This window comes from Manis javanica, chromosome 14 (genome assembly GCF_040802235.1).
Source record: "Manis javanica isolate MJ-LG chromosome 14, MJ_LKY, whole genome shotgun sequence".
In the NCBI taxonomy this organism is placed as follows: Eukaryota; Metazoa; Chordata; class Mammalia; order Pholidota; family Manidae; genus Manis; species Manis javanica.
This window is the reverse complement of record NC_133169.1, coordinates 24,709,119-24,724,840: the sequence shown is the minus strand read 5'-3', so window position 1 is coordinate 24,724,840 and position 15,722 is coordinate 24,709,119.

Sequence of the window (15,722 nt, the reverse complement as noted above, 5' to 3'; positions counted from 1 at the left end):
ATGTAGAGTAAGAATTATGGAATGAGTGAAAGCACTCGTGAATTGGAAGTAGGTAGGTTAAGAGAGGTCCTGGTGCATAAAGGAAAAAGCCCGAAAGGACCACGGCCTTCTGTTGATCCCTTCCACTGACTTGCTTCTATGAATCCTGTTTTTCCTCACAATGGTATCTGTTCCTTTGTACCTTCTCTGTTATTACCCCCTGCCAGACTCACTTTCACCCAACATTGATTGAGAGCCAATTATTTATATATTTATGTACCATTCCATCATTAAGCACCACAATTTGCCCTATATTACACCAGGTGCTTTCACATATTTTACTTTGATCAGACCCATGGACAGATGAGGTAATGCAGAGAGCTAAGTAGCTCACTGAATTCTTGTTCACTTGTCAGTCTCTCATCTGCCACACCTCTTGAAGATCGCTTACTCTCCAACCACTCAGGTCCCAACTATTTCAGTGATGTCACCACCAGCTCTCTGGAATATGCAGGTGTCTAACTTTTCACCTAACTGATCTTATCCAACTCTAGGAAATATTCTGGATTCAAAATGACATAGCTGTATAATCCTCACTAGTCACCTGAACAAGCCAACTGCCAGTTTTTCGCTGTTGAGCATTGCTGGAGAAAGGTGCAATGTGCCCAAACTATCTGAGTCATTTCCAGATTTCTCCAACTAAAATTACTTCTTCTGGGGAATTATCATAAGGTTTTATAATTGTCTGTTAGCACTTATAAGTATTTCTGCACATATTTTATTTGCATTTTTAGACATTTCTCTTCTTAAAACTACTGTCTTAACCATGTTTTCAATAAATTTTAATCCCTTAATTTCCTTATCTACTAGAATCTGTCTATTAGCATATATGACCTTGATGAAATCACCTGCAGGTACAGATGGGAGAGCTCCTGACTGGCACTTTCTATTTGATCAATATACTCTAGGAACCACTAAGGTAACATTTCCTAAGAATTGTACAAATATCCTACCCACAAAATGGGCAGGAAATTCTTCAGAAAGGGAGTCAGGTTTCTACTAGAATTTAAGAAGCATATTTTCATTTATTTTATCAATAAAGGAATAAAAACAGATATGAATTTCTGGGTAATAATTTGAAGTTAAAACAAATTTAGCTGCAACTCTACTTTCCAGAATCAATACAGAGTCACTGGAGTGTTAGTGATTTAGTTAAACCTGATATCCCCCCTAGAGAGCCCATTTTAAAGTTCCCCTTTTTTTTTTTGTTTAGTCTTCAGGTGGTAAAATCAAACTGTTCTAAAATATAACTATCACTTAAGTCTTTTAGCAGAACAAAAAGCTACAGTAAAACCACAACCAAGATTCCTTTCTAAATTCCAAGAGTGCTTCTTAAATCTCCAGTAACATAAAGGCCAGCAGTAAGCTCAGAATGCATCTCTCTCACACACTCTCACGCTAACCAACCAGGATCTCAGGATCCTGAAGGATGGAATCCACTCTGTTTGAGGGGTCTCCATCAGTGCCCACAGTTACTAGCAATGACTTTCATGTTTAAAGAATGGAGAGACTCCCTTTCATGTGGTCCAACAGAGGTACAGGAAGTAGTCGCTAGACAGAGACTATAGGATGAGGTCTAACTCTGACCTCTACCACATTCTATTTTGAGTTTTCCTTATGTACTTCATGTCTTTATGAACTGTAGTGGGACATTTAAAAGGCTTCCTGGTAACTACACAACTTACATTTATTCCAAGTTCACAATTTTTCACAAGTTGGCTTAGAATTTAATCACATTTTTTAAAAAGGAAGAGCATTTTTGAAGGCCCAAAATAAAAGATAAATGGAAGACTTTTTAAAGGGTTATGAAACTCCTTGTATATGAATGGTTTTCATAGACTAGCCTTTTATAGATTGTATGGATCAGGAAGAGATGGAGTAATTATTTTTTATGAAACAGAGGTTTAATCCTCATGGAGAAAAATTCTCTACTGAAAACAACTGATACCTTGCCAAATTCATCTACTGAAAATATACCCATTACCTATTCTGCTGAACCCCAACTTTGCCTGGTTCTACCACCCATTAAAGCTGCTTCACAATGAGACCTTGGTCCCTGATTTAAAGGTCACTGGCTATGTTAAGAATGGAAGTAAAAACTCACAGGTACTATTCTTTTTCTTGGCCAAAGTTATGTTATTGACAATAGCTTTATTCCAAGACTTAAATGTATATCAGTCTTAATTCGTGATTGTGCAGATCTTTACAATACTTTTAAAGCAGCATTCTTTGATGACAGATGTTAACTAAACTTTGTGTGGTGATCATTTTGCAATATATACATATATCACATCTTTATGTTGTACATCTTAAAATAATACAATGTTAAATGTCAATTATATACCAATAAAACTGGAAAAAAATAAAGCTGCATGCCTGATGGTGGTAGTGGCAATGATGATGGTTTTAGCGGAGTTTATAATCTCAGTACTCCAGGAGAACACTTATTTTAAAAATGGTTTTCATTACTGTGGTAACCAGCCTCCACAAGAGCCCCTGACAGCCTCTGCCTCCTGGTGTTCACACCCTTGTATAGTTTCCCACATTGCATAGAATAGACGTTTGTAACCAATAGGATGTTGAAGGGATGACAGTGTGACTTCCAAACTAGGTCATAAAAGACATCAGAGCTTATATCTTGCTTTCCTGGATCGCTCAGTATGAAGAAAGCTAGCCTCTTTGTCATGAGGACCCTCATACAATCCTATAAAGTCCACATGACAGGAAACTAAGGCCTCCTGACAACAGCCGTGTGAATGAGCCATCTTGGAATTAGATCCTCAGGCCCACAGAAGCCTTCAGATGACTAAAGCCCCAACCTCCATCTTGACTGCAACCACACAAGAGGCCCCAGTCAGAACCACCCAGCTACCCCACTCTCAGAGTCCTGGCCCCCAGAAACTATGAGATAACTGTTTGTTTTAAACCACTAGATTTGGGCCTAATTTGTTACACAGTAATACAAAACTAATAAAATTACCAACAGAAAGATGATTAACGATGGTAGAAAGAATAGATACTCCTGTGATAAAATTTTTGATGGCAGAGAGCCCTATGCCTTGTCCGTCCTGATTGCTGGTATCATTGATTTTTTAGCACTCTGTAACAAAATTCATGAGTTATTGCCCTAACCTGTAAAGATAAGTAGCAAATTGAGTTGTGAGAACAAAGTTAGTATTAAGTATTAAAAAAAAAATACAGGATCAAGCTTAAATTGTTCTTAGATCCATTGGTGTGAAAACCTTCCAAAACATAATGTATTTGCAAAGAACATGAATCAAAAATGAATATTCTATTTGTACTTCAAAAGACATTTGATCCTTTATCTTAATTTTACCAGGTGAAGCCAGTGAAGGACTCTACTTTCATCTTATTCCACATAGCCTAGTGAATAAAAAGTAATTACATGTTCCATGGACAAGAATTCTTTATATTAAAGGGATTATATTTTTTAACTTTCTCTACTGAAGGTATAATTGGAAATTTCTGGGTTTCACAAAATTCTTAGAAAAGTCTCTCCAAAAATCCCTAGGCATGAAGTTCAACAAAATACTCATTAGTCCTATCTCTCCCCATTTACTATTTCTATTCCCAAACCGCATCAATGTTTGCGACCCTGTCTTCCAGATACCAGGCCTTTCTTTTTCCAGAATCCACACCAGGAAGCACGTGGCAGAAGGCCAGAAGCGGCTGAAGCGTCAGAGCCGGGCAAGCATGCTGAGGCTTCCGCCTGGCTGGGGCTCCCCAGGGTCCTCCTCTGAGGCCTGGACTCTCCTTTCTTATACACCTTCTTGTTGTTGTCTCAGGTTCCATCCTAGGCTCTCCTCACACTCCACCCTAGAGGTTCTTGAACTTTTCAGGATAAAAGATCCCTTTGAGAATTTCATGAAACTTCAGAATCCTTGTCCACTGAAAAATACACATAAAAAGTTAAGTTTTTAAAACATATTGTGAAAATGCACGCCCACTTAAGCCAACATGTGTACTCTCCAGCTAAAACACTTCAGCAATATGTTTTCCTTAGATGAGCTTAACTACTATGTTGGCTTCAGTCATCACCCAAGTCTCTATTTCCAGCCCAGGAACTACTCTTAAGGCCTATATCTCCATCTCCAATGACCCACTGGACATCTTAAATAAGGGGCATGATTCTCACTTAAAACTCCAAAATCTCCTCCTCTCATGTTCTCAACTCAGTGAATAGGATCACCATCCATTCAACGACCCATCCCAGAAAACTGGGTGTCATCCTTGGCTTTTCTCTTTTCTTCATTGTCTACATACAATCTATTACTAGCTGATCATGTCTTCTCAAATCCATTCTCTTCTTTCAAGTTCAACTTTCCTAGTTGATAGTAACAGCCTTCTAACTGCTCTACCTCCCAGGTTTATCACCTGCAAATCAGTTTGAATCCTAAACTATCATCTTAAAACCAAATGTAATCATGGCTCTCTACCCCACAAAAAATAACTTTTATTATAATCTCCTTTGTTTTAGAATAGTTAAAAGTACCAGAGTGAGATGCCCCGCACACTCTCATAGTAACACTAACATTGCCCTAACATGTTATGTGTTGTTTCTCTTCCCTACAATGTAAACTATTCTTTAAAATAACTTTTTGTAGATTACTATTGTAACTTGTGACACAATGCAAACAAGAATAAAAAGAATAATATCCACCTCTCTTTCCCCACCACTCCCACATACATGGTGTGCATCTAAAACACATAGGGCTTGTAGTTTTTCATGTATCTATTTTCTGTGTTGGGCAGAGTCTCTGTAACACTGCAGGCACTCAAGAATTATTTCTAAAAAATTCATTAAGTCGTATTGCATGATGGGTTCAAGGCAGATTTTAACCAGATGGATGGCCTATACCTACTCTAAGCTCTTGCTTTTCAAACTGTGGTCTGTGGGTCAGGAGCCCCAGCATCTACTTTGAGAAATACAGAATGTCAGCTCCAGCTCAGACTTACACATTCACAATATTCCCAGGGCATCAGAAAGCATATTGGAGTGTGAGGAACACTGCACTACAGTGCGCTTCAGAACAGCTGCCCCGTCACACCCACAGTTATTCTGCATGAAAAATGCCAGTAAAAGTCATCTCCTAATGACAAGGAAGATGTAATAAAAGAACACCTAAATATCAAAAATCATGTTAGTCAGATTAGTTTATCCTAATGAGTACTAAATATGATGTTTTTGGTGTGTGTGCTGAGTCAAACACTGCATTCTGGGATAACTGCTTTAGGATTGGAGATTTTCAGTGAAAACTGGCCTTGAACATCATCACATAGAATATGTGGCTTTAGCAGAGAGCAGAGGCACTATAATCAGAGTCTAACAGCTTCTGCTCTCATCAAGAAACTAGGTTTCTCTCCATTAAAATGATTGAAATTTAACTATTAAATCATCAACACATTAACTGGGACACACTACAGAACAAATATTAATATACATATTTTCTAACACACAGGCGTCAGGGCAAAATGGAAATCATAGCATCAAGAGTTTGCTTTTTAGTTCAGTCACTGCACTAGCCTAGAAGGTTCTTCACACCCTCTGACCCTAAGTATCCTCACCTATAAGACTGGAATAAGAGTTGCTACTTCATAAGGTGGTTGTAGGCTTAGCAGAACATATGCACAGTGCCTGGCATATAAGAGACATCTGATCAAGGGTAGCTGTTCATCAATATGATTATTTTAATATCGTCAGGATTTTCACTAGCTCCTTTAAAATAGGAGTTTGCCCAATTTGTTTCAGGATAAAGTTAAAATGGCCCAGCCACGCTCTCAAATGGCCGTAGCGTGTTCTGTGCTCTCTTCCCCTCTACAACACAAACTCCTCTTTAAAATTATCCTTATTGTTTCCTTCCTATTAATTTTGGGCTTCGTTTGTTCTTTTTCTATTACTCTTTTTTTTTTTTTCTTACAGACTTACTTCACCTTATTTTTCTTGTATAAAAACTATTTTGTGACCACAGCTGTAGCCTGGGCCTGTGCATGGAGACTCTGTGCGGGTCTTTATGAGATGGCCGGTGAGTCCCTGATACGGTGACCTGGTGAACTGACTCCTTCCAGAGGTCCACGGCGAGAAAGCTGCAGGTCCTGGCAACGGCTCCACAGGCGGCCCCGGGAAGTCCCCCGGTGGCGGCGCAGCCCCTGGCGGAGGTGCGGCGGTCGTCAGCGCCGGCCACCACCAGCGGTTTCCTGGGCACAGGGGCCTCAGGGGACGCCAGTGCCCCTGGAGGCAGGGGCGAGGCGCCCAGCCCAGAGCCGCAGAGGCAGTCGTTTGCAAGGGAAGCACGGGGTTGCCTTCATGGTCCTGCAGAAGGTTTGCTGCGTGCGGACGAAGGGAGCTTGGCCAGAATGCTGGCACCGTGGCCAAGGGGCGACCTCCTGGCAGCTCCAGACCAGCATGCCCGTTGCGGTTCCTGACTGCGACAAATGCCTCGATCCTCGTCTGCTGGGCGGCCAGGATCTGCTTTTGCAGGGGCATAATCTTCAAAACTTCATCCTACAGGGCCGCCCAATGAGACAAGTCAGTGACCGGCGGGGAGAAGAGATAAATCTCCTGCGGGCTGACCTGCCCCTGGCCAGGCAGCCCAGTGTGGCGGCAGGGATCCACTCCTTGACCTGGACCTCGCCTCCGTGGGCTCCATGGCCTGGACCCCAGCCCGGGACGCGGCTGCCAAAGCCCCCAGAGGAACACCACGGCCTCTCCTCCCGGGGCTCTGGGAGGCTCCCAGGCCACCGCAGCGCCGGCACGGCCTGGCATTCAGTGTTTTCCCAGGGAAGCCGGCCTCCGTCTTCCCTTCGCTCCTCCTCCCCTGCCGCTTTCCTGCCCCGCGAGTGCAAAATCCTTCAGCGCAAGGGGGAAGACGAGGTTGTCCTTCGCTCAGGCTGATGCTTAAACAACATGGGTTTGAACTGCATAGGTCCACTATACACAAACTTTTTTTAATAAACATATTGGAAACATTTTTGGAGATACGCAACAGTTTGAAGAAACCCACAGACAAACCATGTAGCCTCAAAATATCAAAAAAAATTTTAAGAAAAAGGTATGTTATGAATGCATAAAATATATGTAGATACTAGTCCATTTTATCACTTGCTACCATAAAATCAATAGTAGGCTAAGAGTAGTTAAATGTAGGGAGAGTCAAAAGTTAGACATGGATTTTCAACCGCACGGGGTCCGCACCCCTCTACCCCGCTTGTCAGCTGTATATCATTCAATACAGGTAAGTCAGAAATAAAGTTAAAGAGGAAAATTTCTGCATCAGGTGCTTTTTACCTGATTGCCCACCACAGGCACCTAATTCTTATTTGTAAGAGACATGAAATCCACCCAATACACTTAGTTTTTCATTAAATTAAGTACAGATTTGGGGTATTTTATTGCTCTGTTTTTCTCTCTCTCGCTCTCATTTCCTCCACCCCTTCCCCATCCTATTTGCTTGTTCGACTGATCCTGAAATGGGTTTAATTACTTATTACTTAATTACTTATTTAATAGCCCGTATGATATTTGAGCTTAAAAGCTCACAAGGGGAAAAAGAAGGTAATCATTAAAAAAACAAAATTTGCAAAGAGGAAGCCAGAATTTTGTCTCATGGGTCGCATTAGTTGCTCCTGAGGAACGTGAAGAAAAAACAGGCCTGTGAATGAATGAGTTCCTCACTCATTCCTCACCTACAGACCCTTGCGGAAGACCATCTTTTAGTCTGCTTCTTCAAATGCTGTTTTCAGTCTAAGTTTTTTAATTCCAGTGTTTTAATCTACCTATTTTCAAGCTGAATCTAACAAACTTTCAGTAATAAAAATAAGAGACAGTCCCAATAAAATCCTGATTGCCCAGAGATTTTTTTAAAATTAAATCAAGATTAGATGGAATGTAGTTATTTCTTTTTACTGTTATAAGAAACATATTAGCCATTTTTAAGATAAAGTTTTAAGTCAGATTTAAATCATGAAAAATCTTGAATATTTCCAAGTATATTGCATAGTTACTTTCCTGGGCAAAATTTCAGGATTTTCTAGCATATTTAAAACTCCTGTGACTCCAATTTCATTTTCTTTTAGTTACTTAATTGACTTTTTAAAATATTTGATGCCATTTCTCACTTGGAAGAATCTATACATCATTCTCAGCCAATTCTTCATTTTCACATATTCTTGGGATTAGAGTAAGATTACCAGATTTAGCAAATGAAAATTCAGAATGCCCAGTTAAATTCAAATTTCAGATGAATGACAAATAATTTTTTAGTGTACTCCATGCAATATTTGGGACATACTTACAGTAAAAAGTTATTTGGGTGAACTGAAACAACAGAATTCATTCCGTCACAGTTCCTGAGGCCACAAACCTGAATGAAAGTGAGAGCAGGGCCACACACAATCCGAAGGCTCCAAGTCAGAATACTTCCTTGCCTCTCTGGCTCCTGGTGGCTCTGGCATTTCTTGACTTGTGGCTGCATAACTCCGGTCTCTGCCTCTCTCTTCACTTAACATTTTCCTCTGTGTTTCTCAAACCTCCCTCTGCCTTTCCAAGAACATAAGTCACTAGATTTACAGCCATCCAGTTAATCCACAATGATCTCATTCTCAAGATCCTTTAATTACATCTGCAAAGACCCTTTTTCAAATAAGGTAACATTCCGAGGTTCCAAGTATCACAACATGAACATAACTCCTTTTTTTTTTCTTTTGGAAGAGAGGTATTACCACCATTCAACCTGCTACAGAGGAAAGTGACTAAAACTTCAAACACCAGCTGGAGCTGACAAATGCATGGCTCAGGTGTAACATGCAGTATACCCAAGTCAGAAATGAAGCTAGTGGACATAAACCTGTACAAGGTCCTCTTTCCCTGGCTTTCCTACCATGGGCACCAGATTCTTATTTGTAAAAAGCATATGAAATCCACCAATTCATTTGATAACTCATTTAACAGACATTCATCAAGCTTTTTTTAAATGCCAGAGTCTAAGAATCAGGGGTAAACCATACAGACTGCTTTTTAAGGATTACTTTCTGAGAGGATATAATCAACTAATCAGCCAATAAGTAAACAAATAGGATTGTTCTGTAAGTTGTAAGTGCTATGAAGGAAATAGAGTAATGTGATAAGTAGTAACTGGGAACAAGACATGTTCCTTAGAAAAGACAGTCAAGAAGGTTTTCAGAACAGATGGCATTAGTGTTGAGGGCCAGGACGTGAGGGCGAGCCAGCCCCCCAGAGATCCTAATGGAAACTCTCCAGGACGAGGAACAGTGGAGGGCTTGGAGGCCTGAGGCTGGAAAGGGATTACTGTGTTCTAGAAAAAGGGGAAGGCCCCTGGGGCCGGAACATAGTGGCGGGGCACCAGCACAGTACAAGAATGGTGGGACAGACAAGAGCCTCATCATTGCCCATCCTTTGGCTTCTGAGGAGTTTGGACTTTATTCTGTAGAAACAAATACATCAAAGACCTTAAAAAGAAGAGTGATGAGATTTGGTTTACATATTTAAAATTCAGTGGCTATTATGTGAGCAATGACAGGGAGGCAAGAGTGGAAGCAAGCAGACCAGTTAAAGGATTAGTGTAGTAGGCCAGGCATGGAATACAGAGTGTTGTTTGGAATGTGGAAAATAATGGAAGCCATTTGAAAGTCAAACTACTAGAACTCTCTTAGAGATTACATGCAGATAGTGTGAGAGAGAAGGAATGATGACATCACCAAATTTAGGACATAAGTTTTTCCAGCTAGAAATTACATTGCCCAACCTTTCTTGCAGTTAAGTGTGAACTGTTAAGTTCTGGACAAGGGGTGTGAAAGGAAGTGATATGAGCAAACTCTCCGTCTCATCCATAAAGAGAAAGGGGTTTGCCTTTCATTTCCCCTTTCACTCTCTCACTAGCTAGGAAATGGGACCCTTAAAAAACTGATTTATATCTAGAGATAGAAGTCACATGGAAACAGCAAAGCTGTCCCGCCATCCAGAATCTTTGGATGATCTCACGGACCAGGACATGCTGCCTGCCCACCTACTTCACTCTCTGTATGTGACAAAGAAATAAGGTTCTATTTCAGTTAAACCCTTGAACTTTGGGGTTTTCTGTTGCAGTAGCTCAGCTGACATCCTAACTACTCTCAGGAATGGCTGTAAGAATAGCAAACTCGTTCTCTAACCTGGATGTTCTGTGCATATGTTCTCTTTCTTGCCTCCTGCCAAGGCATGGATTCTGCTGCTTTCTGTGATAAGGAAGACTGGAGCAAAGACGATCATTTAAAGCTATATTGACAGAAAGAGTTCCTTCCATCATAGAGTCCAAAGTGAAGAAAAGGTTTCCCTGTTCAATAACATCATGACATGTCTTATACGATGCATTAAATATCACTTCAGGTGCAGAAAATTATGGGTGTTAACTGTTCAAATATTTTATACTAAATATTGTGTTGATTACACAGAAGTTTAACACTCATGTTAAGATTTGTAAATTAATAGTAGATATTTAACATCTGCATAGAAATTCCATTAAGAGCCTAGGTCTCAGAACTTAAAATGTCAACTATAAAAAATATATTAATATTTAGTGAAAAAATTATGTAAATTATGTAATTACATGCTTATCTTTTCTTGGCATGAAATGAATCCTTTTGGTTACCTTTAGGTGTCATCTGAGTACATACAACTTACAGTTACTCTTCTATGTCTAGAATTTTCTTTTATTGTAAATAAATTGAACATACACACACACAAATCTACTCCATCTTTGCTCTTTAGGGATGGAAACAATAAGAATGGTGAGAATTATCCCTTTGAAAACAAGGGAAAATCACATTTATGATACATTAAGGTGCATTTTAAGTTTTTATCTTGGTTTTCATTGGATTAAACAATAGATAGTGTTCTGTCAAATATTTATAATCATTAAATATAATAAAAGTAATAAACATAATTTAGATGTTTTAATTTAATTATATCAGTGTCAAATTAAAAATGAAATCCTTAAATGTCTTTTTCAAGCAGAATGTTCCTCAAATAATAGTATCATGTCTAATTAATGTTTGTAAAACACTGTCTAATATTTAAACTTTACAGTTGGAACAAACCCTTATGTGTTTCATCAAATCTTTACAATAATCCTAAAAGTATTACTATCATTTACCTTTTGTAAGGAAAAAATTTAATGAGGTTATGTGCATTGCCTAAGTTCACTCTTCTAGTGAATTGAAAAGCTTAGGCTTCTACCAAGATCCTCTGATTCCAAGCTCAGTCCTCTGCACACTCAACAGTCTGCTTGTAGTCTAGAAAGACCCAGCACCTAATGAGGTAACTTGACACTCCAGATAATTTTTCATAATTAAAGTAAGAAAAGCTGTGCAATTACTGACTATACTTCTATTTGTTAAACCTTCTTTTATTGCATACTAAGTAATTAAAATATGTATTAAGTGGCAAAAATAAAATTATATTCTTTAAATGACCCCAATCTCTATCAACCCCCTACTTTGGCCACTCAAAACTATTCTGCCACCATAATCCTGAGAATTATAAAACATCGACAAACATGTGCTTTCTTCCCATCTCTCCACCTTACTTCTCCTATTAAACATCCTCCCTATCTTCATTAAGCCATTTAATCCTTTGGCAGTTATTTAATTCCCCAAATCTCCTTTTACTTTTCTCTCCAGCGTGGGCCTCACAGTCCATCATTTTCACAATACCTAGTTCATTTTCATACTACCATACTGGCTATTCTTAATTCTTGACCCTCAATAGTTCTCAGTGGGCTAATTCCCCTGGTTCACTTTTTCCAATCCAACTTCTGGAAAACCAGTGTTAATGCAAACATTTATAGAGCTATGACAATTTATTTACCATGAGTTCACAGTATCTAGTATGAGCTGAACACTTTACAGACTTTTTGTTCAGCTTATTTGACAAACAACAAGCATTTTGGGGCACTTTTATAATGATAACTACTGTGCTGTGATTTTAGAATACAAAATGAATAAAATAAGCTTCCTATTCTGGAAGAATTCATAGTCTCCAATACCCACCTGAAAATTCTTTGGAGAACTTTCCTACTCCTCACTTCCATTACATATCTGAGTCTCACATTTTACCAAAAAAGATTGACATCAATAACCTAAGCATCTTCAAAACCCTTCCAATCTATCCTGAATCTACGAATTGGTTAGGGTTCTCTAGAGAACCTTATTTTAAGGAATTGGTTCACACAATTGTGAAGCTGGAAAAATCTGTAGAGTGACAGGCTAGAGACTTGGGAAAGAGTTGATGCTGCAGCTGAAGCTCAAAATCAGTTTGAGGCAGAATTCCTTCTTTCTTGGGAAACTTCAGGTTTGCTTTTAAGGCCTAATGCTGATTGGATGAGGTCCATCCACTTTACGGAGGGTAATCTGTTTTACTCAGAGTCTGCAATTTAAAGGTTAGTAACACCTAAAAGAGTCCCTTCACAGCAAAATCTGGACCGTTGTTTGACCAAACAATTGGGTATGATAGCCACATCAAGTTGACACATAAATTTAATCACTATGATCTGTATCTTCATAATTCTTTCTCACCTCATTTTATTCTCTCAGAAGGTGTTCTCCCTCCTTGCTGATGATGACCTGACCACAGGTGCGCTTCGTATCTCCCCTCTATCTCCTCAAAAAAATTTTAACAACTATTCTTTCTCTTTTGTATCATCAAATCTCTCCATTTTTACTTCTTCTTTTAGATAAACATGTTCAAATCTGCTTTAGCTTTAAATAACCTTTCTTCATTCTAATCTACTATATTGTCTTCACCTTATTATCAAATTTTGTACAAAATTGATCAATCTGCATTTCATGCTTTTTCTTACCACTCAGTCACTACACCTTACTTTGCTCTCTGGCTTCTGTTACCATGACTTTTTCAACCCACTACCTCTTCCTATTGGGCTGCTTTGAAGCCATTCTTAAGGAAGCGCTTTTCGTAGGTCTGATCGCCACCCCCACCTGTCTCCAAGTCACATTTACCACGGGGTCAATCAGAAGTAGAACCTGCCATCAAAGGACTTTCCAGATAAAGGGGAAGGATAGGAAAAGGATAAATGACTCTGAACTTGAAACCCAACAAAGTTTGCTAATATTATACCAAATAGCATAATTTGTAAAAAATAACACTTATTTTCAGGAAGAGAGTCAATCTTTCCCTCACTGAGTTAATCTTTCAAAGAAATTATGGAATATAAGCTTTGTAGAATTACATAGTAATTGTAGCTATGACAAGTTGAGTGCCTTTGCATATGCAGTTTTTCCAGAGCATAATTATGGATCATTATCAGCTGAGCACCTGTGTCCAATATGGAGAGGTGCTCTAAACTAAGGGAAATCTACCCAGGAAATATCTTACTTAGAAATGTTCCTTATTAATGTAGTCATCCAAACTATAACAAAAATACATGAACAAAAATTCATATGGAAACACCAAAGACCCCAAATAGCCAAAGCAATCCTGAGAAGGAAGAATAAAGTGGGGAGGATCTCACTCCCCAACTTCAAGCTCTACTACAGAGCCACAGTAATCAAGACAATTTGGTACTCTCACAAGAACAGAGCCACAGACCAGTGGAACAGAATAGAGACTCCAGACATTAACCCAAACATATATGGTCAATTAATATATGATAAAGGAGCCATGGACACACAATGGGGAAATGACAGTCTCTTCAACAGATGGTGCTGGCAAAACTGGACAGCTACATGTAGGAGAATGAAACTGGATCATTATCTAACCCCATACACAAAAGTAAATTAGAAATGGATCAAAGACCTGAATGTAAGTCATGAAACCATAAAACTCTTAGAAAAAAACATAGGCAAAAATCTCTTGGACATAAACATGAGCGACTTCTTCATGAACATATCTTCTGAGGCAAGGGTAACAAAAGCAAAAATGAACAAGTAGGACTACATCAAGCTGAAAAGCTTCTGTACAGCAAAGGACACCATCAATAGAACAAAAAGGTACCCTACAGTATGGGAGAATATATTCTTAAATGACAGATCTGATAAAGGGTTGACATCCAAAATAGATAAAGAGCTCACAAACCTCAACAAACAAAAAGCAAATAATCCAATTAAAAAATGGGCAGGGGAGCGGAACAGACAGTTCTCCAAAGAAGAAATTCAGATGGCCAACAGACACATGAAAAGATGCTCCACATCACTAGTCATCAAGGAAATGCTAATTAAAACCACAATGAGATATCACCTCACACCAGTAAGGATCACCACCATCCAAAAGACAAACAACAACAAATGTTGGCGAGGATGTGGAGAAAGGGGAACCCTCCTACACTGCTGGTGGGAATGTAAATTAGTTCAACCATTGTGGAAAGCAGTATGGAGGTTCCTCAGAAAGCTCAAAATAGAAATACCATTTGACCCAGGAATTCCACTTCTAGCAATTTACCCTAAGAATGCAGCAGCCCAGTTTGAAAAAGACATACGCACCCCTATGTTTATTGCAGCACTACTTACAATAGCCAAGAAATGGAAGCAACCTAAGTGTCCATCAGTAGATGAATGGATAAAGAAGATGTGGTACATATACACAATGGAGTATTATTCAGCCATAAGGAGAAAACAAATCCTAACATTTGCAACATGGATGGAGCTAGAGGGTATTATGCTCAGTGAAATAAGCCAGGCGGAGCAAGACAAGTATCAAATGATTTCACTCATCTGTGGAGTATAAGAACAAAGGAAAAACTGAAGGAGCAAAACACCAGAAGACTCACAGAACCCAAGAATGGACTAACAGTTACCAAAGGGAAAAGGACTGGGGAGAACGGGTGGCAAGGGAAGCATAAGGGGGTGGGGAAAGAAAATGCACGTTAAGATTTGCATGTATAATGTTTGGGGGGTGGGCCCAGGGAGGGCTGTTCAACACAGAGAAGACAAGTATTGATTCCACAATATTTTACTATGCTGATGGACAATGTCTGCAATGGGGAATGTGGGGGGAACTAGGTGATGGGGGGAGTCTAGTAAACATAATGTTCCTCATGTAATTGTAGAGTAATGATACCAAAATAAAAAATAAAAAAATAAAAACAATAGAAGAGGGTACTTGCCTTTTCCAAGTCACCTAGGGGTTGTGACAAAGTTCAAAATTGAGTGCAGGGAAATGTACTTTAGAACCAGATTCCCTAACATTACACTTAAGGATTTCTATTGTTAAGGAACAAATCGAATCTCACAAATAAAATGCATAAAATTTTACCAATAAAAAAAAAATACATGAACAGGTGTCTCAGAGGAGAAGCATGATACTATTGGAAACTCTGTAGAAAGACACAAAAAGAAAACAACTATTGCTTCTCCTGAAAGACATACAATAACAAATGTTAAGGAAAAGGCTGACTTGCATAGGAAGATTAAGAATTGCTGAAATTCCCAAACATGCAGTTTTGAAATTGGTGTGATAATCAGAATGAGAAAATGCTCATTCTCAAGTTGTTCTAGGAAGGGGAAATAATAGGTAAGATAACCTGATAGCAGGAAATAGGCGTCCCTTAAACTGACATCCACATTAGTTGCAGAAGTAAGGCCAAGGGTATTTATGAATGCTTTGGCAAAATAAAACCATTTTACTCAACCCATTCTGTTTTGGGGGATGTGGCTTG